The 15511-nt window shown below is 36.2% G+C and overlaps 2 non-coding genes across 2 annotated transcripts; both read left to right on the forward strand.

The window, feature by feature from the left end:
• The first annotated feature begins 7872 nt into the window (after positions 1 to 7872).
• TRNAD-GUC (transfer RNA aspartic acid (anticodon GUC)) lies at positions 7873 to 7945 on the forward strand. The gene has a single exon. It is a non-coding gene; the product is annotated as a tRNA-Asp (tRNA).
• A 4622-nt stretch (positions 7946 to 12567) lies between these two features.
• On the forward strand, positions 12568 to 12640 carry TRNAN-AUU (transfer RNA asparagine (anticodon AUU)). Its single transcript has one exon. It is a non-coding gene; the product is annotated as a tRNA-Asn (tRNA).
• Positions 12641 to 15511: the final 2871 nt, after the last annotated feature.

Here is a 15511-nt window from a genome sequence, read left to right on the forward strand (position 1 = left end):
CAAGATACAAAATCCGTGACAACGATTTCTTGTTGAAAATTGAATTTTAATAGTTTTTTGAATGAATATCGTTACATTTTCTTGAATTAAAGCAAAAAGTACAAAAATTATGGTTTCAGTGGTTAAATTTGAAAATAGTGAAGAAATACTCAAAATATGCTTCTCTGGCCGTGAAACGTCGATTTTGAAAATGTTATTAAAAATCGAGGTACATTTTTATTTATTGTTCAATCGAGATGAAATCACTTTTAAGGAGTATTTTATAGAGAATTAAGCTGAATTCGGTCAAAAATTTGTCCAGAAAAAAATGCATTCAAAAATGTACCGAAAAAATCGCATGTTTTTTTTCTTCAAGATACAAAATCCGTGAAAACGATTTCTTGTTGAAAATTGAATTTTAACAGTTTTTTGAATGACTATCGTTACATTTGCTTGAATTAAAGCAAAAAGTACAAAAATAACGGCTTCAGTGGCTATATTTGAAAATAGTTAAGAAATACTCAAAATATGCTTTTCTGGCCGTGAAACGTCGATTTTGAAAATGTTATTAAAAATCGAGGTACATTTTTATTTATTGTTCAATCGAGATGAAATCACTTTTAAGGAGTATTTTATAGAGAATTAAGCTGAATTCGGTAAAAAATTTGTCCAGAAAAAAATGCATTCAAAAATGTACCGAAAAAATCGCATGTTTTTTTTCTTCAAGATACAAAATCCGTGACTACGATTTCTTATTGAAAATTGAATTTTAACAGTTTTTTGATTGAATGTCGTTACATTTGCTTGAATTAAAGTAAAATGTACAAAAATAACGGCTTCAGTGGTTATATTTGAAAATAGTTAAGAAATACTCAAAATATGCTTTTCTGGCCGTGAAACGTCGATTTTGAAAATGTTATTAAAAATCGAAGTACATTTTTATTTATTGTTCAATCGAGATGAAATCACTTTTAAGGAGTGTTTTATAGAGAATTAAGCTGAATTCGGTCAAAAATTTGTCCAGAAAAAAATGCATTTAAAAATGTACCGAAAAAATCGCATGTTTTTTTTCTTCAAGATACAAAATCCGTGACAACGATTTCTTGTTGAAAATTGAATTTTAACAGTTTTTTGAATGAATATCGTTACATTTGCTTGAATTAAAGCAAAAAGTACAAAAATTATGGTTTCAGTGGTTAAATTTGAAAATAGTGAAGAAATACTCAAAATATGCTTCTCTGGCCGTGAAACGTCGATTTTGAAAATGTTATTAAAAATCGAGGTACATTTTTATTTATTGTTCAATCGAGATGAAATCACTTTTAAGGAGTATTTTATAGAGAATTAAGCTGAATTCGGTCAAAAATTTGTCCAGAAAAAAATGCATTCAAAAATGTACCGAAAAAATCGCATGTTTTTTTTCTTCAAGATACAAAATCCGTGAAAACGATTTCTTGTTGAAAATTGAATTTTAACAGTTTTTTGAATGACTACCGTTACATTTGCTTGAATTAAAGCAAAAAGTACAATAATAACGGCTTCAGTGGCTATATTTGAAAATAGTTAAGAAATACTCAAAATATGCTTTTCTGGCCGTGAAACGTCGATTTTGAAAATGTTATTAAAAATCGAGGTACATTTTTATTTATTGTTCAATCGAGATGAAATCACTTTTAAGGAGTATTTTATAGAGAATTAAGCTGAATTCGGTAAAACATTTGTCCAGAAAAAAATGCATTCAAAAATGTACCGAAAAAATCGCATGTTTTTTTTCTTCAAGATACAAAATCCGTGACTACGATTTCTTATTGAAAATTGAATTTTAACAGTTTTTTGATTGAATGTCGTTACATTTGCTTGAATTAAAGTAAAATGTACAAAAATAACGGCTTCAGTGGTTATATTTGAAAATAGTTAAGAAATACTCAAAATATGCTTTTCTGGCCGTGAAACGTCGATTTTGAAAATGTTATTAAAAATCGAAGTACATTTTTATTTATTGTTCAATCGAGATGAAATCACTTTTAAGGAGTATTTTATAGAGAATTAAGCTGAATTCGGTCAAAAATTTGTCCAGAAAAAAATGCATTCAAAAATGTACCGAAAAAATCGCATGTTTTTTTTCTTCAAGATACAAAATCCGTGACAACGATTTCTTGTTGAAAATTGAATTTTAACAGTTTTTTGAATGACTATCGTTACATTTGCTTGAATTAAAGCAAAAAGTACAAAAATAACTTCTTCAGTGGCTATATTTGAAAATAGTTAAGAAATACTCAAAATATGCTTTTCTGGCCGTGAAACGTCGATTTTGAAAATGTTATTAAAAATCGAGGTACATTTTTATTTATTGTTCAATCGAGATGAAATCACTTTTAAGGAGTATTTTATAGAGAATTAAGCTGAATTCGGTAAAAAATTTGTCCAGAAAAAAATGCATTCAAAAATGTACCGAAAAAATCGCATGTTTTTTTTCTTCAAGATACAAAATCCGTGACTACGATTTCTTATTGAAAATTGAATTTTAACAGTTTTTTGATTGAATGTCGTTATATTTGCTTGAATTAAAGTAAAATGTACAAAAATAACGGCTTCAGTGGTTATATTTGAAAATAGTTAAGAAATACTCAAAATATGCTTTTCTGGCCGTGAAACGTCGATTTTGAAAATGTTATTAAAAATCGAGGTACATTTTTATTTATTGTTCAATCGAGATGAAATCACTTTTAAGGAGTATTTTATAGAGAATTAAGCTGAATTCGGTCAAAAATTTGTCCAGAAAAAAATGCATTCAAAAATGTACCGAAAAAATCGCATGTTTTTTTTCTTCAAGATACAAAATCCGTGAAAACGATTTCTTGTTGAAAATTGAATTTTAACAGTTTTTTGAATGACTATCGTTACATTTGCTTGAATTAAAGCAAAAAGTACAAAAATTATGGTTTCAGTGGTTAAATTTGAAAATAGTGAAGAAATACTCAAAATATGCTTCTCTGGCCGTGAAACGTCGATTTTGAAAATGTTATTAAAAATCGAGGTACATTTTTATTTATTGTTCAATCGAGATGAAATCACTTTTAAGGAGTATTTTATAGAGAATTAAGCTGAATTCGGTCAAAAATTTGTCCAGAAAAAAATGCATTCAAAAATGTACCGAAAAAATCGCATGTTTTTTTTCTTCAAGATACAAAATCCGTGAAAACGATTTCTTGTTGAAAATTGAATTTTAACAGTTTTTTGAATGACTATCGTTACATTTGCTTGAATTAAAGCAAAAAGTACAAAAATAACGGCTTCAGTGGCTATATTTGAAAATAGTTAAGAAATACTCAAAATATGCTTTTCTGGCCGTGAAACGTCGATTTTGAAAATGTTATTAAAAATCGAGGTACATTTTTATTTATTGTTCAATCGAGATGAAATCACTTTTAAGGAGTATTTTATAGAGAATTAAGCTGAATTCGGTAAAAAATTTGTCAAGAAAAAAATGCATTCAAAAATGTACCGAAAAAATCGCATGTTTTTTTTCTTCAAGATACAAAATCCGTGACTACGATTTCTTATTGAAAATTGAATTTTAACAGTTTTTTGATTGAATGTCGTTATATTTGCTTGAATTAAAGTAAAATGTACAAAAATAACGGCTTCAGTGGTTATATTTGAAAATAGTTAAGAAATACTCAAAATATGCTTTTCTGGCCGTGAAACGTCGATTTTGAAAATGTTATTAAAAATCGAGGTACATTTTTATTTATTGTTCAATCGAGATGAAATCACTTTTAAGGAGTATTTTATAGAGAATTAAGCTGAATTCGGTCAAAAATTTGTCCAGAAAAAAATGCATTTAAAAATGTACCGAAAAAATCGCATGTTTTTTTTCTTCAAGATACAAAATCCGTGACAACGATTTCTTGTTGAAAATTGAATTTTAACAGTTTTTTGAATGAATATCGTTACATTTGCTTGAATTAAAGCAAAAAGTACAAAAATTATGGTTTCAGTGGTTAAATTTGAAAATAGTGAAGAAATACTCAAAATATGCTTCTCTGGCCGTGAAACGTCGATTTTGAAAATGTTATTAAAAATCGAGGTACATTTTTATTTATTGTTCAATCGAGATGAAATCACTTTTAAGGAGTATTTTATAGAGAATTAAGCTGAATTCGGTCAAAAATTTGTCCAGAAAAAAATGCATTCAAAAATGTACCGAAAAAATCGCATGTTTTTTTTCTTCAAGATACAAAATCCGTGAAAACGATTTCTTGTTGAAAATTGAATTTTAACATTTTTTTGAATGACTATCGTTACATTTGCTTGAATTAAAGCAAAAAGTACAAAAATAACGGCTTCAGTGGCTATATTTGAAAATAGTTAAGAAATACTCAAAATATGCTTTTCTGGCCGTGAAACGTCGATTTTGAAAATGTTATTAAAAATCGAGGTACATTTTTATTTATTGTTCAATCGAGATGAAATCACTTTTAAGGAGTATTTTATAGAGAATTAAGCTGAATTCGGTAAAAAATTTGTCCAGAAAAAAATGCATTCAAAAATGTACCGAAAAAATCGCATGTTTTTTTTCTTCAAGATACAAAATCCGTGACTACGATTTCTTATTGAAAATTGAATTTTAACAGTTTTTTGATTGAATGTCGTTACATTTGCTTGAATTAAAGTAAAATGTACAAAAATAACGGCTTCAGTGGTTATATTTGAAAATAGTTAAGAAATACTCAAAATATGCTTTTCTGGCCGTGAAACGTCGATTTTGAAAATGTTATTAAAAATCGAAGTACATTTTTATTTATTGTTCAATCGAGATGAAATCACTTTTAAGGAGTATTTTATAGAGAATTAAGCTGAATTCGGTCAAAAATTTGTCCAGAAAAAAATGCATTTAAAAATGTACCGAAAAAATCGCATGTTTTTTTTCTTCAAGATACAAAATCCGTGACAACGATTTCTTGTTGAAAATTGAATTTTAACAGTTTTTTGAATGAATATCGTTACATTTGCTTGAATTAAAGCAAAAAGTACAAAAATTATGGTTTCAGTGGTTAAATTTGAAAATAGTGAAGAAATACTCAAAATATGCTTCTCTGGCCGTGAAACGTCGATTTTGAAAATGTTATTAAAAATCGAGGTACATTTTTATTTATTGTTCAATCGAGATGAAATCACTTTTAAGGAGTATTTTATAGAGAATTAAGCTGAATTCGGTCAAAAATTTGTCCAGAAAAAAATGCATTCAAAAATGTACCGAAAAAATCGCATGTTTTTTTTCTTCAAGATACAAAATCCGTGAAAACGATTTCTTGTTGAAAATTGAATTTTAACAGTTTTTTGAATGACTATCGTTACATTTGCTTGAATTAAAGCAAAAAGTACAAAAATAACGGCTTCAGTGGCTATATTTGAAAATAGTTAAGAAATACTCAAAATATGCTTTTCTGGCCGTGAAACGTCGATTTTGAAAATGTTATTAAAAATCGAGGTACATTTTTATTTATTGTTCAATCGAGATGAAATCACTTTTAAGGAGTATTTTATAGAGAATTAAGCTGAATTCGGTAAAAAATTTGTCCAGAAAAAAATGCATTCAAAAATGTACCGAAAAAATCGCATGTTTTTTTTCTTCAAGATACAAAATCCGTGACTACGATTTCTTATTGAAAATTGAATTTTAACAGTTTTTTGATTGAATGTCGTTACATTTGCTTGAATTAAAGTAAAATGTACAAAAATAACGGCTTCAGTGGTTATATTTGAAAATAGTTAAGAAATACTCAAAATATGCTTTTCTGGCCGTGAAACGTCGACTTTGAAAATGTTATTAAAAATCGAAGTACATTTTTATTTATTGTTCAATCGAGATGAAATCACTTTTAAGGAGTATTTTATAGAGAATTAAGCTGAATTCGGTCAAAAATTTGTCCAGAAAAAAATGCATTTAAAAATGTACCGAAAAAATCGCATGTTTTTTTTCTTCAAGATACAAAATCCGTGACAACGATTTCTGGTTGAAAATTGAATTTTAACAGTTTTTTGAATGAATATCGTTACATTTGCTTGAATTAAAGCAAAAAGTACAAAAATTATGGTTTCAGTGGTTAAATTTGAAAATAGTGAAGAAATACTCAAAATATGCTTCTCTGGCCGTGAAACGTCGATTTTGAAAATGTTATTAAAAATCGAGGTACATTTTTATTTATTGTTCAATCGAGATGAAATCACTTTTAAGGAGTATTTTATAGAGAATTAAGCTGAATTCGGTCAAAAATTTGTCCAGAAAAAAATGCATTCAAAAATGTACCGAAAAAATCGCATGTTTTTTTTCTTCAAGATACAAAATCCGTGAAAACGATTTCTTGTTGAAAATTGAATTTTAACAGTTTTTTGAATGACTATCGTTACATTTGCTTGAATTAAAGCAAAAAGTACAAAAATAACGGCTTCAGTGGCTATATTTGAAAATAGTTAAGAAATACTCAAAATATGCTTTTCCGGCCGTGAAACGTCGATTTTGAAAATGTTATTAAAAATCGAGGTACATTTTTATTTATTGTTCAATCGAGATGAAATCACTTTTAAGGAGTATTTTATAGAGAATTAAGCTGAATTCGGTAAAAAATTTGTCCAGAAAAAAATGCATTCAAAAATGTACCGAAAAAATCGCATGTTTTTTTTCTTCAAGATACAAAATCCGTGACTACGATTTCTTATTGAAAATTGAATTTTAACAGTTTTTTGATTGAATTTCGTTACATTTGCTTGAATTAAAGTAAAATGTACAAAAATAACGGCTTCAGTGGTTATATTTGAAAATAGTTAAGAAATACTCAAAATATGCTTTTCTGGCCGTGAAACGTCGATGCGAAACATTTTTCACATAATTGTCCAATTGACGTAATTTTTCCCGAGAACGTAATTTATCCCGAGCACGTAATTAGTCCCGGGCGCGTAATTAATCCCGGGTTTCGGCACCATTTTATGTTGCGACTTCCATCCCAACATAAGAGTTTGTGATAATTCCTGATATCACATCGGCGGACTGAAACACCGATCTAAATCCCTAACTTATGTGTATGTCTTTATTTCAATAACGAAGAAGCTTCAAATGCAATCATCAATATTTTCTTTAATTACTGTATTGTCTTATCAAATCATACTTAAATCAAGATATCATTACAATAATTTTCCTTGAAAACACGTCCGTTTAACTAAAGTTTCTAAGTCTTTCTTTTACAACCTCTCTCGGCAGAGTCGGTTTGCGATCTATATTGCCCGATGGTAACAAGCGCTCTTTCTCCATCAAGAGTCCAATACGTTCTACTCATGCTTTGCTTTTGCTAGTTTTTACACAAAGTTCAAGTTTTTACCCCTATTATTGTTACCAAGCGAGCGCTACCCATAATTCGTCACTCCTAAGTTTTATGACTTTACAGGGCCAGAGGGCCTTTTAACACACTAGTAACAAAAACCATCCGTCGATCCTTTCAAATGCATTACTATAGCCTTTACAATAGGACAGTATTTCTTAGCAATTACAAGCCGTGCTCTACGACAGTTCTTATTTTGGTTTATAGTACAATGTTATTCTTAAAAGTCTTTACATATAAAACATATCAAACATAAGTATTCACTATAAGTAAATCTTAACTTAACCTTAACTTTAACTACTAACTAAATTTGGACCATAAAAACCCATAGCTTCTGCTTATGGGAAAACAGGTCCTGGGAAAACCCCAGTGGGGAAAACCATTACTTCAATTATTATTTAAGTCTAAATGACCAGGCTTGTTGTGGATCGCCGGATTCAACATTGTGAGGTCTCAGAAGTAACATAAAAAGTCAAAGTTTTTCCAAAATACCTGCCGATCATTTAATTTCTGAGTTTCCGTGGCTCAATGGTTAGCGCGTTCGGCTGTCAACCGAAAGGTTGGTGGTTCGAGCCCACCCAGGAGCGGAGTTGTGAGGCCTCAGATGTAACATAAAAAGTCAAAGTTTTTCTACAATACTGACGACAATTTATTTTCAAAACTTCCGTGGCACAATGGTTAGCGCGTTCGGCTGTTAACCGAAAGATTGCTAGTTCGAGCCCACCCGGGAACGTTGGTGTGTTTTGGTATAAATAACGTAAAAAGTCAAAGTTTTTCCATAATACCTGACGACCATTTAATTTTTGGGCTTCCGTGGGGCAATGGTTAGCGCGTTCAGCTCTTTATCAAAAGGTTGGTGGTTCGAGCCCACCCGGGAGCGGTGTCGTGTTGTCTCAGATGAAACGTAAAAAGTCAAAGTTTTTCTACAATACCTGACGACAATCAACTTTCTAAACTTCCGTGGCACAATGGTTAGCGCGTTCGGCTGTTAACCGAAAGATTGCTAGTTCGAGCCCACCCGGGAACGTTGGTGTGTTTTGTGATAAATAACGTAAAAAGTCAAAGTTTTTCCATAATACCTGAAGACCATTTAATTTTTGGGCTTCCGTGGCGCAATAGTTAGCGCGTTCAGCTGTTAATCAAAAGGTTGTTGGTTCGAGCCCAACCGGGAGCGGAGTTGTGAGGTCTCAGAAGTAACATAAAAAGTCAAAGTTTTTCCACAATACCTGCCGATCATTTAATTTCTGAGTTTCCGTGGCTCAATGGTTAGCGCGTTCGGCTGTTAACCGAAAGGTTGGTGGTTCGAGCAGACCCGGGAGCGGAGTTGCGAGGCCTGAGATGTAACATAAAAAGTTTTTCTACAATACTGACGACAATTTATTTTCAAAACTTCCGTGGCACAATGGTTAGCGCGTTCGGCTGTTAACCGAAAGATTGCTAGTTCGAGCCCACCCGGGAACGTTGGTGTGTTTTGGTATAAATAACGTAAAAAGTCAAAGTTTTTCTACAATACTGACGACAATTTATTTTCAAAACTTCCGTGGCACAATGGTTAGCGCGTTCGGCTGTTAACCGAAAGATTGCTAGTTCGAGCCCACCCGGGAACGTTGGTGTGTTTTGGTATAAATAAGGTAAAAAGTCAAAGTTTTTCCATAATACCTGACGACCATTTAATTTTTGGGCTTCCGTGGCGCAATGGTTAGCGCGTTCAGCTGTTTATCAAAAGGTTGGTGGTTCGAGCCCACCCGGGAGCGGTGTCGTGTTGTCTCAGAGGAAACGTAAAAAGTCAAAGTTTTTCTACAATACCTGACGACAATCAATTTTCTAAACTTCCGTGGCACAATGGTTAGCGCGTTCGGCTGTTAACCGAAAGATTGCTAGTTCGAGCCCACCCGGGAACGTTGGTGTGTTTTGTGATAAATAACGTAAAAAGTCAAAGTTTTTCCATAATACCTGAAGACCATTTAATTTTTGGGCTTCCGTGGCGCAATAGTTAGCGCGTTCAGCTGTTAATCAAAAGGTTGGTGGTTCGAGCCCAACCGGGAGCGGAGTTGTGAGGTCTCAGAAGTAACATAAAAAGTCAAAGTTTTTCCACAATACCTGCCGATCATTTAATTTCTGAGTTTCCGTGGCTCAATGGTTAGCGCGTTCGGCTGTTAACCGAAAGGTTGGTGGTTCGAGCAGACCCGGGAGCGGAGTTGCGAGGCCTCAGATGTAACATAAAAAGTCAAAGTTTTTCTACAATACTGACGACAATTTATTTTCAAAACTTCCGAGGCACAATGGTTAGCGCGTTCGGCTGTTAACCGAAAGATTGCTAGTTCGAGCCCACCCGGGAACGTTGGTGTGTTTTGGTATAAATAACGTAAAAAGTCAAAGTTTTTCTACAATACTGACGACAATTTATTTTCAAAACTTCCGTGGCACAATGGTTAGCGCGTTCGGCTGTTAACCGAAAGATTGCTAGTTCGAGCCCACCCGGGAACGTTGGTGTGTTTTGGTATAAATAACGTAAAAAGTCAAAGTTTTTCCATAATACCTGACGACCATTTAATTTTTGGGCTTCCGTGGCGCAATGGTTAGCGCGTTCAGCTTTTTATCAAAAGGTTGGTGGTTCGAGCCCACCCGGGAGCGGTGTCGTGTTGTCTCAGATGAAACGTAAAAAGTCAAAGTTTTTCTACAATACCTGACGACAATCAATTTTCTAAACTTCCGTGGCACAATGGTTAGCGCGTTCGGCTGTTAACCGAAAGATTGCTAGTTCGAGCCCACCCGGGAACGTTGGTGTGTTTTGTGATAAATAACGTAAAAAGTCAAAGTTTTTCCATAATACCTGAAGACCATTTAATTTTTGGGCTTCCGTGGCGCAATAGTTAGCGCGTTCAGCTGTTAATCAAAAGGTTGGTGGTTCGAGCCCAACCGGGAGCGGAGTTGTGAGGTCTCAGAAGTAACATAAAAAGTCAAAGTTTTTCCACAATACCTGCCGATCATTTAATTTCTGAGTTTCCGTGGCTCAATGGTAAGCGCGTTCGGCTGTTAACCGAAAGTTTGGTGGTTCGAGCCCACCCGGGAGCGGAGTTGCGAGGCCTCAGATGTAACATAAAAAGTCAAAGTTTTTCTACAATACTGACGACAATTTATTTTCAAAACTTCCGTGGAACAATGGTTAGCGCGTTCGACTGTTAACCGAAAGATTGCTAGTTCGAGCCCACCCGGGAACGTTGGTGTGTTTTGGTATAAATAACGTAAAAAGTCAAAGTTTTTCTACAATACTGACGACAATTTATTTTCAAAACTTCCGTGGCACAATGGTTAGCGCGTTCGGCTGTTAACCGAAAGATTGCTAGTTCGAGCCCACCCGGGAACGTTGGTGTGTTTTGGTATAAATAACGTAAAAAGTCAAAGTTTTTCCATAATACCTGACGACCATTTAATTTTTGGGCTTCCGTGGCGCAATGGTTAGCGCGTTCAGCTGTTAATCAAAAGGTTGGTGGTTCGAGCCCACCCGGGAGCGGTGTTTTGTTGTCTCAGATGTAACGTAAAAAGTCAAAGTTTTTCTACAATACTGACGACAATTTATTTTCAAAACTTCCGTGGCACAATGGTTAGCGCGTTCGGCTGTTAACCGAAAGATTGCTAGTTCGAGCCCACCCGGGAACGTTGGTGTGTTTTGTGATAAATAACGTAAAATTCAAAGTTTTTCCATAATACCTGAAGACCATTTAATTTTCGGGCTTCCGTGGCGCAATAGTTAGCGCGTTCAGCTGTTAATCAAAAGGTTGGTGGTTCGAGCCCAACCGGGAGCGGAGTTGTGAGGTCTCAGAAGTAACATAAAAAGTCAAAGTTTTTCCACAATACCTACCGATCATTTAATTTCTGAGTGTCCGTGGCTCAATGGTTTGCGCGTTCGGCTGTTAACCGAAAGGTTGGTGGTTCGAGCCCACCCGGGAGCGGTGTTGTGCAATCTCAAATGTAACGTATAAATCCAAAGTTTTTCCACAATAGTCGTCAGGTATTATGGAAAAACTTTGACTTTTTACGTTATTTATCACAAAACACACCAACGTTCCCGGGTGGGCTCGAACTAGCAATCTTTCGGTTAACAGCCGAACGCGCTTACCATTGTGCCACGGAAGTTTAGAAAAAAATTGTCGTCAGGTATATAAAAAAACTTTGACTTTTTACGTAACATCTGAGACAACACAACACCGCTCCCGGGTGGGCTCGAACCACCAACCTTTCGGTTAACAGCCGAACGCGCTAACCATTGAGCCACGGAAACTCAGAAATTAAATGGTCGTCAGGTATTATGGAAAAACTTTGGCTTTTTACGTCATTTATACCAAAACACACCAACGTTCCCGGATGGGCTCGAACTAGCAATCTTTCGGTTAACAGTCGAACGCGCTAAATATTGTGCCACGGAAGTTTAGAAAATGAATTGTCGTCAGGTATTGTAGAAAAACTTTGACTTTTTACGTTACATCTGAGACAACACAACACCGCTCCCGGGTGGGTTCGAACCACCAACGTTTCGGTTAACAGCCGAACGCGCTAACCATTGAGCCACGGAAGTTTTGAAAATAAATTATCGTCAGGTATTGTGGAAAAACTTTGAATTTTTACGTTATTTATCACAAATAGCGCGTTCGGCTGTTAACCGAAAGGTTGGTGGTTCGAGCCCACCCGGGAGCGGAGTTGTGAGGCCTCAGATGTAACATAAAAAGTCAAAGATTTTCCACAATACCTGCCGATCATTTAACACCTGAGTTTCCTTGGCTCAATTGTTAGCACGATCGGCTGTTAACCGAAAGGTTGGTGGTTCGAGCCCAGCCGGGAGCGGTGTTGTGTTGTGTCAGATGTAACGTAAAAAGTCAAAGTTTTTCTACAATACCTGACGACATTTTATTTTCTAAACTTCCGTGGCACAATGGTTAGCACGTTCGGCTGTTAACCGAAAGATTGCTAGTTCGAGCCCACCCGGGAACGTTGGTCTGTTTTGTGATAAATAACGTAAAAGTCAAAGTTTTTCCATAATACCTGACGACCGTTTAATTTTTGGGCTTCCGTGGCGCAATTGTTAGCGCGTTCAGCTGTTAGTAAAAAGGTTGGTGGTTCAAGCCCAACCGGGAGCGGAGTTGTGAGGTCTCAGATGTAACATAAAAAGTCAAAGTTTTTCCACAATACCAGCCGATCATTTAATTTCTGAGTTTCCGTGGCTCAATGGTTAGCGCGTTCGGCTATTAACCGAAAGGTTAGTGGTTCGAGCCCACCCGGGAGCGGAGTTGTGAGGCCTCAGATGTAACATAAAAAGTCAAAGTTTTTCCACAATACCTGCCGATCGTTTAATTTCTGAGTTTCCGTGGCTCAATGGTTAGTGCGTTCGGCTGTTAACCGAAAGGTTGGTGGTTCGAGCCCACCCGGGAGCGGTGTTGTGTTGTCTCAGATGTAACGTAAAAAGTCAAGGTTTTTCTAGAATACCTGACGAGAATTTTTTTCTAAACTTCCGTGGCACAATGGTTAGCGCGTCCGGCTGTTAACCGAAAGATTACTAGTTCGAGCCCACCCGGGAACGTTGGTGTGTTTTGGTATAAATAACGTAAAAAGTCAAAGTTTTTCCATAATACTTGACGACCATTTAATTTTTGGGCTTCCGTGGCGCAATGATTAGCGCGTTCGGCTGTTAACCGAAAGGTTGGTGGTTCGAGCCCACCCGGGAGCGGTGTTGTGTTGTGTCAGATGTAACGTAAAAGTCAAAGTTTTTCTACAATACCTGACGACAATTTATTTTCTAAACTTCCATGGCACAATGGTTAGCGCGTTCGCCGTTTAACCGAAAGATTGCTAGTTCGAGCCCACTCGGGAACGTTGGTGTGTTTTGGTATAAATAACGTAAAAATTCAAAATTTTTCCATAATTCCTGAGGACCATTGAATTTTTGGGCTTACGTGGCGCAATGGTTAGCGCGTTCAGCTGCTAATCAAAAGGTTGGTGGTTCGAGCCCACCCGGGAACGGTGCTGTGGTGCGTCAGATGTAACGTAAAAAGTCAAAGTTTTTCTACAATACTGACGACAATTTATTTTCAAAACTACCGTGACACAATGGTTAGCGCGTTCGGCTGTTAACCGAAAGATTGCTAGTTCGAGCCCACCCGGGAACGTTGGTGTGTTTTGTGATAAATAACGTAAAAAGTCAAAGTTTTTCCATAATACCTGAAGACCATTTAATTTTTGACTTCCGTGGCGCAATGGTTATCGCGTTCAGCTGATAGTAAAAAGGTTGGTGGTTCAGCCCAACCGGGAGCAGAGTTGTTAGGTCTCAGATGTAACATAAGAAGTCAAAGTTTTTCCACAATACCTGCCGATCATTTAATTTCTGAGTTTCCGTGGCTCAATGGTTAGCGCTTTCGGCTGTTAACCGAGAGGTTGGTGGTTCGAGCCCATCCGGGAGCGGTGCTGTGTTGTGTCAGATGTAACGTAAAAAGTCAAAGTTTTTCTACAATACCTGACGACAATTTATTTTCTAAACTTCCGTGGCACAATGGTTAGCACGTTCGCCGTTTAACCGAAAGATTGCTAGTTCGAGCCCACTCGGGAACGTTGGTGTGTTTTGGTATAAATAACGTAAAAAGTCAAAGTTTTTCCATAATTCCTGACGACCATTGAATTTTTGGGCTTACGTGGCGCAATGGTTAGCGCGTTCAGCTGCTAATCAAAAGGTTGGTGGTTCGAGCCCACCCGGGAACGGTGCTGTGGTGCGTCAGATGTAACGTAAAAAGTCAAAGTTTTTCTACAATACCTGAAGACCATTTAATTTTTGACTTCCGTGGCGCAATGGTTAGCGCGTTCAGCTGTTAGTAAAAAGGTTGGTGGTTCAGCCCAAACGGGAGCAGAGTTGTGAGGTCTCAGATGTAACATAAAAAGTCAAAGTTTTTCCACAATACCTGACGATAATTTATTTTCAAAACTTCCGTGGCACAATGGTTAGCGCGTTCGGCTGTTAACCGAAAGATTGCTAGTTCGAGCCCACCCGGGAACGTTATTGTGTTTTGGTATAAATAACGTAAAAAGTCAAAGTTTTTCCATAATACCTGACGACCATTTAATTTTTGGGCTTCCGTGTCACAATGGTTAGCGCGTTCGGCTGTTAACCAATAGGTTGGTGGTTCGAGCCCACCCGGGAGCGGTGTTGTGGAATCTCAAATGTAACGTATAAATCCAAAGTTTTTCCACAATACCTGACGACCATTTAATTTTTGGGCTTCCGTGGCGCAATGGTTAGCGCGTTCGGCTGTTAACCGAAAGGTTGTTGGTTCGAGCCCATACGGGAGCGGTGTTGTGAGGTCTCAGAAGTAACATAAAAAGTCAAAGTTTTTCCACAATACCTGCCGATCATTTCATTTTTGGGCTTCCGTGGCGCAATGGTTAGCGCGTTCGGCTGTTAACCGAAAGGTTGTTGGTTCGAGCCCATACGGGAGCGGTGTTGTGAGGTCTCAGATGTAACATAAAAAGTCAAAGTTTTTCCACAATACCTGCCGATCATTTAATTTCTGAGTTTCCGTGGCTCAATGGTTAGCGCGTTCGGCTGTTAACCGAAAGGTTGGTGGTTCGAGCCCACCCTGGAGCGGAGTTGTGAGGCCTCAAATGTAATATAAAAAGTCAAAGTTTTTCTACAATACTGACGACAATTTATTTTCAAAACTACCGTGACACAATGGTTAGCGCGTTCGGCTGTTAACCAAAAGATTGCTAGTTCGAGCCCACCCGGGAACGTTGGTGTGTTTTGTGATAAATAACGTAAAAAGTCAAAGTTTTTCCATAATACCTGAAGACCATTTAATTTTTGACTTCCGTGGCGCAATGGTTATCGCGTTCAGCTGTTAGTAAAAAGGTTGGTGGTTCAGCCCAACCGGGAGCAGAGTTGTGAGGTCTCAGATGTAACATAAGAAGTCAAAGTTTTTCCACAATACCTGCCGATCATTTAATTTCTGAGTTTCCGTGGCTCAATGGTTAGCGCTTTCGGCTGTTAACCGAGAGGTTGGTGGTTCGAGCCCATCCGGGAGCGGTGCTGTGTTGTGTCAGATGTAACGTAAAAAGTCAAAGTTTTTCTACAATACCTGACGACAATTTATTTTCTAAACTTCCGTGGCACA

The sequence above is a fragment of the Phalangium opilio genome, unplaced genomic scaffold (assembly GCF_054372755.1).
Source record: "Phalangium opilio isolate 3A_F unplaced genomic scaffold, DU_Popi_V2 ptg000360l_1, whole genome shotgun sequence".
NCBI lineage: Eukaryota > Metazoa > Arthropoda > Arachnida > Opiliones > Phalangiidae > Phalangium > Phalangium opilio.